This window comes from Acomys minous, assembly GCF_964271855.1.
Source record: "Acomys minous genome assembly, chromosome: 11".
In the NCBI taxonomy this organism is placed as follows: domain Eukaryota; kingdom Metazoa; phylum Chordata; class Mammalia; order Rodentia; family Muridae; genus Acomys; species Acomys minous.
Genome location: NC_140492.1, coordinates 49806993 through 49819588, shown reverse-complemented (window position 1 = coordinate 49819588; position 12596 = coordinate 49806993). Strand labels below are relative to the sequence as shown.

At 40.6% G+C, this 12596-nt stretch overlaps 1 long non-coding RNA gene across 2 annotated transcripts in view; it reads right to left on the bottom strand.

Annotated features, from left to right (window-relative positions):
- Positions 1 to 11998, bottom strand: part of LOC311608560 — a 49684-nt gene extending 37686 nt beyond the window's left edge. Inside the window, exons 1-3 of one of the 2 annotated variants that reach the window (XR_014783012.1) lie at positions 11947 to 11998; positions 9693 to 9782; positions 4739 to 4871 (exon numbers count right to left, since the gene is read on the bottom strand). This is a non-coding gene — a long non-coding RNA (uncharacterized lncRNA). Of the gene's footprint in view, positions 1 to 4738; positions 4872 to 9692; positions 9824 to 11946 lie in introns of those variants that run through there. The other variant, XR_014783013.1, reaches the window with a different exon arrangement.
- Positions 11999 to 12596: the final 598 nt, after the last annotated feature.

The following is a 12596-nucleotide window of genomic DNA, read 5'->3' as shown; positions in this document are numbered from 1 at the left end:
TCGTGATTTGCGTTTGCTTCTATCTGAACTTGATAACTCAATGAGAGCAGTAGTTAATGTGGCATTTTATAAGCAACAATGAATTGCCCACGGTTACTGATTAGCAATAAATTAGTATGGTTATCTTCACCATGAGAAAGCAGTCTACAACTGCAAGGGCCTGTCACAGGAGGGAAATGAGCAAGTTTGAGCCAGGTCATACAAAACCATGGGCTAGTCCACTAAGGAGTGCAGCTCTGCCTGCTCATCACTTCTGCACAGATATGTAGACTGGCCTCAGGGTCTTTCAACTGCATGATGCGACCTCATTCACAGCAGTGCCACTCTTCTCTTTACCCTGCTCTCCAATTAAGGGATGACCTTGTGCTGGTTTGGCCCACGACTTTCCTGCTTTTCATACTGACCGTTTTACATCCCAGCCTTCCATCTGTGCTCACGGTGGTAGGCAGAGTAAATGCTCTCCAAGATGTCTGCATCCTAAGTCCTGGGTCCTGAGAAGTGGTTCCTTGAATGGCAAAAGAGACTTTGAAAAATCAACTAAGTTCAGGATCCGCGGTCCTAACAAGTGAAGAGCCTTCCCTGGCTATGGTCAGAGGGAGATGTGAGTACAGAACAGTCATCCAGATGTACTGTTACTAGCTTTAAGGGTGAAGTAAAGTAGGCTCTGGGAATGAGAAAGCCAAGGAAAGCAATTCTCTCAAGTCCCTAGTAGAAACATCACTGCCTCTCAGTCGACTGATTTTAGATTAGTGATATCTGGGTTGGGGGATGATTTATGAAAGTATCACAAGTTAATTGTTTTAAATTTGTGGGTTTTTACTTTATATAAGCAATAGAAAAATATTATAATAGTCAACTCACTCTGGTTTGCTAAGATTATCCTATATTTAAAAACTGTGGATTTGCATTCTGGGAATCTCTTTAATGCAAATGGTGAAAAGAACCATTGGCCATTTAATCCCTAATCCCTTAGAGCAGTGGGCTCTAATTTTCCATGGGTATCTAGTTACCCACTTGGCTATGCAAATATCCTAAAGCTGTCCCTCTCAGGCACAGAGTCTCCTGGAAACATTGTTAAGACACAAGTAGCTGAGCCTGTCCCAGAGTTTCTAACTTGAAAGGATAGAAAAGGAGCACTTAAAAAATGTCATTTCTAACATATTCTCAGGACATGCTAATGTATTGACCTGAAGCTATACTTTTTAAAAAGTGGTTTTGTTTATTCTTTGAGAGTTTCATACAATGTGTTTTATCTTTTCTTATTTTTAATGTTTTATTTATTCTCTCATATATTATATCCGGACTGCAGTTTTTCCTCCATCCTTTCCTCCTACTCCTCCCCCAACCCATCCAAACACACACAGAAAAAAAAAAAAAAAAGCCAAGAAGAAAGAAAACCAAGAAATGATTCCTAATGGTATTCTGATATACTAAGTGCATAATCACATCAGAGAGGCTCTATCCAGCAACTGATGGAAACGGATGCAGAGACTCATACAATGTATTTTGATCCTATCCATCCTCTCTTCCAAGTACTGTCAGATCCTTCCAGATCTCCCTACCCATTCATCTCCATATTATCTCTCTATAAAAATAAATCAATATTTTAATTCAATTTATTAATTAGATTTATAAACATAAAGTCCAGTTTGTGTCGGCTGACTATTCCTAGGCATTGGCCCTGCCCTGGAGTGTGGCCAATATACCAGGTATCGCTTCACTAGCAAAAGCCATAAGCCTTCATCTACTCTCCGTCATACTGAGATTTTTGTATGGCTTAAGCTCGTGTGAGTTTTGTGCTTGCTGTGACAGTCTCTGTGAATTCATATGTGCATGTGCCCATGGTACCTAAAAAACCCCACTTCCTTCAGTCGTCCATCAACTCTGCCTCTTTCTGGTCCCTCTTCTACACAGATCCTTGAGCACTGTGGGGAGGGATGTGATATAAACATCTCACGTAGGACCAAGCATTGCAAATTCCCTTATTCTCTGCACATTGACTGGTTGTAGGGTCCCATGATAATGGCCACCTATAGCAAGAGGCAGCTTCTCTGATGACGGCTGAATGATGCACTGATCTGTGGGTATAATAATTTCATGAGGAGTCATTTTGTTGCTATGCTCATTCAGCAGAATAGTGGTAGGTTTTCTCCTCGGTCTCATGATCTATCTAGCCTCAGGTTCTTGATCTCATTGACAGTGTTGGGCTTCATCTCATGAAGTGGGCTCTAAATTCAATTCTTAGAAATTATTGGTTACCTCCATAACATATTCATACCATCATTGCTCCAGTGGTTATGTCTTTCCAGGCAGGTCATTACTGTAGCTATCAGGGTTCATAGCTGGGTAAGATTTCTCCTTCAGTAGTATTCATAGCATCTTCCAGCTAGCCAGCAGGAATGAAGCTTTCAGTTTAGTACAAGACGGGTTTCCCTATGTTCTATGACTCAAGTATATGATGGCTTCAGTGATAGGGTCTAACCACCAAGTTCTACAGGTACTAATGGCATTGCCAATAGCCTATAATGTTTTGAGGAGGTCTATAGGACCCCACTGACACAACTCTGAAAGATGTAACCAATTACTTGTACTAGGGGTTTAATTTAGCAGCATATTGTGTTTTAGTGGGGGAGTTGTCTCCCCTTTATAAGGCTACTCCATTTAAATTCTCTCTCATTATGTTCTTGATGTGTGTATGTGTGTGTGTGTTTGTAAGTATCTATAGAAATAAGTTTCCATATTAATTTTCCATATGAATATTCCATATACTATTCATATAGAATAATATTATTCCATGTGGAATAATATTCATATGGAATATTCACAAAGGCCTTTAGTGTCACTTTTCTCCATATTCCCTCCTCTATCCTCCCTACACTCCACCTAGTTTAATGCTCCGTGAGATGAAATTCATACCTGAGATTGCTAAAGTGACCAAGAACCTGACACTAGATGTGGCTTAAGCAAGACACTAATCTATGGAGATAACTGTATGTCACCAGGAGTCACTGGCCTAGAAAAAAAAACCATAATACTATTCTGCTAAAAGAACATGTCAATAAAATGACTCCTAGTGACAAAATGTTATACCCATAGATTAGTGTCTTGCTTAAACCACATCAGAGAAGCTGCTTCTTGCAATAAATGGTAATTAACTCAGATGCACAGCTAGACAACACGCAGAGAAAGAATGGCTTTGGAGCACTCAGTCCTAAATGGAATATATTCATCAAACCCCCCCCCCCCCAAGGCTCAGGGATCTATGCAGAAGAGGAATCAGAAAGATTGCAAAAGTCAAAGCTGATGGATGACTCCAAGGAAACAGCATATTCCAGACACAACAGGACTGATGCACATAAACTCACAAAGACTATGGCGGCAAACACAAGACTTTCACAGGTTCAAACCAGAAAGGGTCCCACCTGAGTGAAGAAAGTTGATACCTCTGGCAAAGAGAAAATCAGTTTTCTCCAATGGAGTATCACTGAGTGTGTCAACTACTCACCCAGGAAGCAATGGACAACATAAAATGAACTCAGTGATAGTTTGTGGACTATTTATTTCATTTTGCTTTACTTTAATTGTTTGTTGATTTCTTTATCCTATTAGTCTTTTTTCTGTTTGTTTGAATTTTCATTTTTGTGGAGTTTTTTGGAGGGGGTTGTTTTATGAGTTTGTGGTTGTTATTGCTTTATTTCCTTTTTGTGGTTTTTTCTTTCAAGAGAGAGAACATAGAGTTGAGTGAGAAAGGAGGTAGGCAGGATTAGGGAGGAGCTGGGGAGGGGAAAACATAATCAAAATCTATTGTGTGAAAACAATTTAAGTTAAAACAACAGCAAACAGATAAACAAACATAAAGAAATCGCCACAGGAAGCACAGTTTTGATCAACCGCAGGGAGTAATAAGGAGAACATGAGGTCAAAGGACTCTTGACGTCATAAATTCATAGATCTCAGCAGGAAATCATATAATAAAGCAAACAAACAAAAGGAAACACCCCATTTGAAGGTACATTTTTTTATGCGTGGCTCGTTTTTCATGTCTACTGTTCTGATGACCAGTCTGGTTTCTGATTTGTAATTATTAATGATTCAACTTACACCTGTCCTATTTCTGAGGAGAGGAAGTGGTTTTCTCCACACCATTATTTGGTTCATTGGAGTGAGGTTCCAATCAAAGCACCAGGGTGTATAATATAAGCAAAACTTAAGGCTGGGGATGTAGCTCCATTGGGAAAAAAAAAAAAAAGCTTGCTGACATCATGTACTTGAGCCTCAGAACTGAACTATACAAAAATTTCAAAGAAAACCAAAATATGGGTAAAGTAAATCAGGGGATCCTCCTGAGGTGTTTATAACTGAAATTTATGAAGTTCTGTGTGTTTTCTGTTAATGGAAAATACACAACAGTGGCAAAATTGTGAGATAGTTAATAGTCATGAGATCAGCACCATGGGAAGAGTTTTTACCTTTGGAGGGGGCAGAGAGGGAGAGAGGGGGGTGGAAGAGGCAGAGGGGGGGGAACCCCAGAGCTAATTACAGGGGAAACAAAAGCAGACAGATGTGCTGAAATCTTAGTCAGTGTCCTTGACCAAGGCTGCTAGATTATCCATGGTCCCATAATTTCTAGAAATTGCTTCCTTGAGCCACAGAATTTTCTCTGTGGTTCTATGTAGCTTGAGTTGGACTTCAGTCACATCACACACAAGGCAGGCTATGATACAGAGCACAGCCTCACCTTAAACCTTGGTGCTTCTCCACTGCTGCCTCCTTTCTTGCTTATTGTCCAGTCTCCGCAGACATTCGGGCTCTATCTCCACGTCCTCTATCTTGTTAAAGTCCTTCCAGTCTTGTGAAGATCAAAGACAGAGCTGTGAATGACACGAGCTTCAAAAAACAATTTGTGGCTGGACCCCAGCTCATTACAGACTCACTGCCTGGTCCAAGTTACATCTGAATCCCAAACCCTCCAACTGTAAGACAATTGGAGTGATAAAAATGCTACCCAAAAGTAAGTACAGCTTTTCTAAGTTAAGAGGGTATAAAATGTGATTATGGAGGACCCAAGTAAATAAGTAAATAAAACCCTGAGGGTCAGACAGTCAGTCCCATGCAGTCAGTCCTCACCATAACTTAGCAGTCCTGAGTCCCAGATTCCCCTCTTCTGCTGTTGACCAGACGAAATGGAAAAATACATCGCTTCATATTTTCTTTCCCATTTCTGTCCCGGTGACTGGTTTATCAATACATAGTTTGTAAAAGAAAACTGAGGTGTGTGCTCAGAAGATGTAAATGAAAGGTATGTGGGTCCAGTGTACTTTAGGTGATTAACCTGGATTTCAATGTCTACATTGAATACTACAAATGGATAGCGTGAAAGAGATGGTGTGAGACTGGCTGCACAGACTACCAGATGACGGGTTTTTTATAACTCAAATATGAAGCTTTTCTGCTATTGAGAATGTTTACAAGGTAATAAATGCAAAGCATTTGGTTTCCATGGAAGACAGGTATAAGCAAAATACAAAGTAGGATTAATTATTGATTATCTGTGGAAATGAGAAATGGGGAAGCCAAGAGGCCTACTTCCCTTTTGGCACATTTTACACTGAGCTTTTTATCACAGTTATTTCCCCCAAACAGGCTATAAGCTCCTCAAGAACAGAACTTGGCCTTATGAATTGTTGCATCTCTTGTAATTCCTGGCAAGAAGATGAATGTTGAATGGATAATTAGAATGAATGCTGAATAGGTAATTAGGATGCATGGTTAATAATAAAACAACATCTATCTGTGTATAGAATTAAAAAAGAAGCAAAAAAAAAAAAAGAGAGACAGTGCCTTCTTATGGAACAAAAAGAGGTTTTTCTTTGCAGAGAATGGAGAACATTAGAGAAATCTACTACTGCTTAAAATGCAGAAAACAATCGACCATGGATTGACCTGCCCTAATTGATAAATACACAACTCAACCCGTATACCTAAGGCTCAGAGTACATCATTGAACAGGGTGTAGAAAAACATTTTAGAGGTAGTAGACCAGGACATCTGATATGAGATAGTGTCTTCTGTATATGACCAGGAAGCCATGCCCATGGAATCTCAATAATAAAGTTGGCTAAACAAGACATGAGTAAGGACAACTCCTACTGACATGCCAACATGGATGAGGAAAAATATTACACAACCTCAACCCTTAATGAAGAGCTGCAGGCAACTCATGGCCACTGAAAAAGGGAGAACCAGTCTTCTACAGGGTTGAGCCCCTAATGGAATCTCCAATCTCAAATGCTCAGTCCTGAATGCATGAATGTAAGAGCATGTGTGTAACAATAATAATTAAAGAATAAGAAATCATGAATTTGAGAGAAGTGGGGGATATGGAAGAAGTTGGAGGAAGGAGAGAAATGATGTCAATGCAGTACTCGTATATGAATTTCTCAAAAAATAAATAAAAAGGATGAAGTAACAGACTAAAGGTCAGCGGAGGAAATAGATATACACAAGCATATAGCTTTTGTATGCTTAAAACCAATCAGTACTTTATATTTTATGCCATTTTGTTCTTATTTTCCTTGTTTAAGGTTAAATACATATTTTGTTCAGTTAGTTTTTACAAAAAGAATAGGCTTTATCTCAAATATGAGCTTTGTTAAACATAAATTTAGATCAACACTCATTATATTAAGCTTATCTTTAATATAAATAATAGAACCTCCATACACACTTGTTAATAGTGTGGCAAGAATTAAATATAAAAATATCTATAATTGCTGAACAAGTGAAAGTTTAAATTGTTAGCAAAATCCCAATATTTCCAATTATGCCTTTGCTGCTTCTATTTGCTTCTGTCTAGTGGACAAGGTTATATCTCTGAACTCCTTACAACAGCCTTTTCTCCTCAATTATCTGTGATGGACACTGTCTTTAAGCCATTTCACCCTGCTTCTTTAAAAACAGAATACATCAACGCTGTAATCTAGATAAGAACACTAAGAACAGCAACGAGAGAACCCCACACATGCTGCACTGCAGCTGGGCATGGCCCCTGCTGTGTCCAGGTTTTCCAGGTGACCCTCGCATCCCTCTGAGTGTTTTGGGGAGCTCTTCTGAACTGATTTAGTGTTTTGGATTTTTAATTTTTTTAATCTCTTAATATTTGGGGCATCAAAGGTGATGCAACACAGCAGGTGTCACAACTTACTGTTTAGTTTCATGGATGAACCAATTTGTTTATGGGTCCAATTCAGGAAGGAACTAGAATCCCAGAATAGGAAGTTTACTCATAAATTGTTCCCTAAGATCCAAAACTGCAAAGAATCTCCCTCCGTGTGTTTACTTAGATTTATAGGGGGTGGAGGGGCAACAGGGATTTCTGCAGCCAGTCTCTAGGATGAATCCCCCATACAGCCATCACATCACAAGCAACCTTACTTAAGCTCATTTCTGAGTCGTTTTGATGGTCTTAGTTGGAATCTTCACAGCTTTAGTAGATGAATGGGTTGGGGGACAACGGCTTCTAGTATTAAGCAATCAAGATCAGGGTATAATTACTGAAAAACAACCATGTATAAGTGAAGGGTCAACCTTTCTAGTAACATAGCTTTCTTCCACCTCATGGTAAAAAGGAAGAGGAAGAGGAGGAGAAGGAGGAGGAGGAGGAGGAGAGGCATTCCTATTAGCTCACAGATTGAGGGTACAGCCCATTATGGTGAGGAAGGTATGATAGGTTGGCGGGGAGGCGGGGGCCAGGGGCGGTGTTTGGGTCTACAGTTAGGAAGCACCAAGAGATACAGACTAGTGCTTTGGTGTTTTCTTTTGTTTTGCTTTCCTTAGTCCAGAAGCCTGAACTGGGATGAGGACTCTGTTATTTGGGATAGTTTTCCCTCAGTTACATCTATCTGGAAACACTCACATATGTGCCCAGGCGTGTGTCTCATAGGTGACTCCATATCCTGACATGGTTTCTATCAAGATTAACAAACCCCCCAACATTTCACTTTCTTCAGCCTTGACATAGGATGTGCAGGTTTCTTAAGATAAGGTGCTAAGCAGACTTGACAGAAGGAGAGAAACCTAACCGTTCTATAAATAAAATACGGAGCAGTGACTTGATCAGAAGGAAACAGAAAAGAAGAATTGGAAGCTGGCTCACAATCAAACCACCAAAGCCAATCTCCCACAAATGGACAGCAGGCTAATGACCGAGAATATACTTATTCTCTAGCTTTTTGTCTCTATGACCTTATTTTATAAAATCACCAATGTGCCTCCAACCTACGTCCCTCCTGCTGTAGCTAGAGCCATGAGACAAGCAGAAGTGCTTAGATACCTCTGCGAACTGCCCCCGTGATGAAGGCGCACTCCATAACTGGCAGCTCTGAGACCTGAGCTGTAACTATCCTTGGCACAAAGAGAGTGGGCATATCTGATCCAGTCTCAACAACTGATACCTATTTCCGCTGAAGTCTGTGAGTTTCGTTGCCCTCTTTCAGTTTGCTCACTTTTTTTTTTTAAATCATGCCTCCCTGGATATTTTGCTACCTTCTGTCTACCCGTCTGCAAGTCTCTATCTATCTGCTCCTCCTGTCTGTTCCCACGTCCTCCTCCCCCTAGCTTCCTTTCTTCTTTTTCCCAGGCCCCGGACCCTAATTTTTCCATGCTAGAAGATGGTTAGTAAATAAACCCAGGGCATCTTCACATTTTAGTAAGAAATTCACGGAGAAAGAGCCTCCAAATGCTAAACTGGTTATCAGCTACTACATACTGTACATCTAATATACACCAGGCTATGAGAAGTACTTCCCACCCTTTAATTTTGTTGTACATCACAATCGTACACATTGTATAATTCAGTTGTGGTTTTATAGTACGAGGAAAGTGAAATATATCCTAAGATCGAGTAACAAATAAAGTTTGTGTATAATTCTTGATTTACATTGTTCACTCTGTTTTTAATTTAGGACCTTAGATCCCAATAATGACAAACAATAACCACAAGACACCTTCAGCTGCATAGCTGGTAACATATTTCTGTGTAAACTGGGCTCTCTACAGCCTTCACAGAGTACTTTGCCGTAGTCTCCCTGCTCTACCAATGTGTCTAGGAAGACCTGCCAATTAGAAAAACCATCTTCATCATACTGAGCACTTCAAAGCAAGCAGATCAGGGGTCTTATCATCTCAGTTTTTAGCATGTTCTGATCATATAGCCTCTTTGCTTTCTCCAGTTCAGAAATGGAAATCTCAAAATGGAGTTTATAGAAGATGAGAGAGTTCTTTAGAAAAATTTGAGAGAGTTCCAATGAAACGTATAATAAAGCCTTCCAGGCTAAAGGTACTGCAGTTCCTGACCATGGCAATGGCCAGAGAAAGCCTTGAATTCCAGGTCAGTCTACTAAGAAACATAGAAAGAAAAAAGTGAGAATTTGGACTTAACAAATAATCAGTAGAAGGGGGTAGACCAAGAATATCAGAGCAGTATGTTGAAAAATGATTAGAATTTAATCTTCAAAGCTGAACAAAGGGAAGAAATTATTCAAATAATTGTTTATCTTTTTATTGTGAGTGTAGATTCTCACATCTCTAGTAAGTCAATTCATTATAACCAACACCATAAACATGAATGTGTTAGCCACTTTTCTGTTGCTGTGATAAAGCACCACCATGACCAAAGCAACTTGTATAAGAACCTTATTTTGGCTTCCACTTTGAGGGATGAGGCGCAGCACTACAAATAAGCATGGTGACAGGAACAGGAAGTTGAAAGCTCGCATCTTCAACTGCAAACATGAAACAAAGAAAAAGAGAACAAAAGTGGTGCAAGACTTCTCATCTCCAAGCCCATCTCCAGTGACGTACTTCCTCCAGGAAAGCTGAACCACCTAAACCTCCCAAACAGCACCACCAGCTGGGGACCAAGTGTTCCAATGTCTAAGACTATAGGGAATATTTCTCATTCAAATCACAACAATGAGAGTTGAAAAGGCATTTCATCAGAGACATTGTTATCCAGCCAAAGTCTAGGGAAAGAAGAGACCTGTGCTCCAAAGGAGAAGCTCTAAAGAAGGACCTCAAAGACCTTGGACTGGTCAAAGAATAGAGTTCTGTCTTCTCGTCTTCTGTACACACACACACACACACACACACACACACACACACCCTTCCCATTTTACCCTGGACAAGTAGCATTCAGAGAACACTGTTTGTTGCAGTTGAAAACTGTGAATACTAGAAGCATAGCTTTGGCTTTGAAGACAGTGCCTCGTGTTGTGATGATCCCACACAATCTTATAATTATTTCCTTCCTACTTCATATATATAATTTTGCTACTGTTATGAACTGTAATATAAATATCTGATACACAGGGCATTTGATATGTGACTCCTGTGAAAGGGTCTTTTGATTTCCAAAGGGGTTATGACCCACAGGTTGAGAACTTCTGCCTTACAGTTTTCTGGAATTTTCTAGGTCCATAAAATTCCAACACTGGAATTATAGTTGACTTGCACTAAAATTGCTTTGAATCTTCCAAGTCTTTCAAACTCAACTTTCCTTCAAGGTCCTACTGCAAATAGAGGTCATTAATAGGCATTCAGCATTATAGGATAAGACATACCACAGACTACTTTACACAGATTCCTTAAGCCTCACAGTAACTGAGAGGTATCATTATCCCTGTTGCAAAATGGGTAAAATGAAGTCTCGACAGAGTAAATAATCTTTAAAAAAGCCAGAGTAGTACTGTAGTGTGACTGCAAAACCCATGCTAATTATCTACTCCTTTCTAGGGTCTCACATTTGCTGCGTTCAGAATAGGGTTCCTGGGATTGTCCTCAGAGCACCAGTGGAAAGCAGATACCCCAAGCTTACTTAAAATCAAAGTAGGTAGAAGGTTAGACATGGTGACCTCTGTCCCTTTTATACCCTCTCAGAATGAAATAGGGAAGTTCTGGTCATTAGCTAAGTCAGATAGCATATTATAGCTAAGAGTAGGACCCCAAACTGCAAAATGGACTGGAGTCTCTACGTTCTATAGACAATAGAAAAGTAGGTCCCTGAACATGGTATAGTTGCCGTATAGAAGACAGCAACAGATACGTTTTGAAGAACAGTGGAAGGCAGAGAAGTAACTTTTAATTGAGTCCCAAACCTGTGGCTTATTAATTATGTGACTCTGGAATTGTCAGGTTCTCTAGCTCAGTCTTGAGGTCTTGACATATATGAAGCAGCCATAGCAACTCCTGGCTTGCAGCCCTGCTGCAGAACTCAATAGAGTAACATATGCAAATCAGTAAAAACTATGCATGCTCTTGCAAAACAGGCTATTCTAAATTTTAGTTATTTCGAGTTCCATGGAGACTTCCTGTAAGTGAAATCACACATCCCTAGTTCTTTCTATCTCCCTGCCTCATGCTGTGCCATTTTTCTCAGAAGGCTTGAACGTAATAAATCATTCAAACAAGTGGATAAAAAACGTTTCATGAAAAAGAACCCAGGACGCTCAAATCACCAGCATTCGTGGCAGAGTCAGATGGCTCCTTCTCATATGGGATCTGTAGGCTGGGCTGGCAGGTGGGTCTTGCTGTTCCCTCCTGGTTTTCATCATTACAGGCTGGCAGTAAGGTAAAGCAAACTCCTTCCCTGTTTGCCTGAGTGGGGAGATGGCTAATTACCATGCTGCTGAGTTCCCTCTGGAAAGCTGGCGCCAGAGCCTGAACTCCGTTCTCCCCCAAACTCTCTGGAGATATGCAGTCTCAAAAAGGCTCAACCACTGCTCTACACACACACACACACACACACACACACACACACACACACACACACACACACACATACACCCTTAAGAACACAGACAAAGGCTGCCAGCATCCACTCTGCCCAACCCAACTCTACCACCTGGAGACCAGAATAGAGAAACACAGATAACTAGCAAAGCCACTTACCCTGAACAGAATAACTCGCAAGGCTTTCGTCCTACCTACTGAAGGGACCCCTTTCAGGTATACATTCCACTACAGCACTGGCAGCTCTCTAGTGAGCAGGCCCTTTGCACTGCTTTCAAAGAGCATGCTATGTAGGGAAAACAAACAAACAAACAAACAAACAAACAAACCCCGCCCCACCCTGCCTCGTGTCCCTCTCAACATTTCTGACTAAGGCTGATTTAAGCCTCTGTTTCCTGCCGCACCTCCTACTGTTGCTCATATAAACTATGCAGTTAAAACTCAGAAAATATTCCATCTTCCATGGGAGAAAGCAATTTGAATGTTTTAGCAGGGAAATCACTTCAGAATCATCTGTTCCCACCCACCCCCTTCGCTAATGGGAGAAGCCAGGAAACAAAGCCACATGCTACAGACACTATGAAGAAGGAGAGTGACACCCTAGGGGTGGCAGGGAGGGTAACAGTGCTCTATAAATGCCCAGCCACTGTCCATTAAGAGAAGCTAGTTAACAGGACTGCAGGCCTTCCTCTGGGCTTCTAACCCCAAGGGCTCCCTTTACTCTGGGTGATCGTCTACAGCTACAGCATATTTTCCCTCTGGCATCTGCAGGTTTTGTCTATCTGACTTCCTCTCATTTACAAAATGGA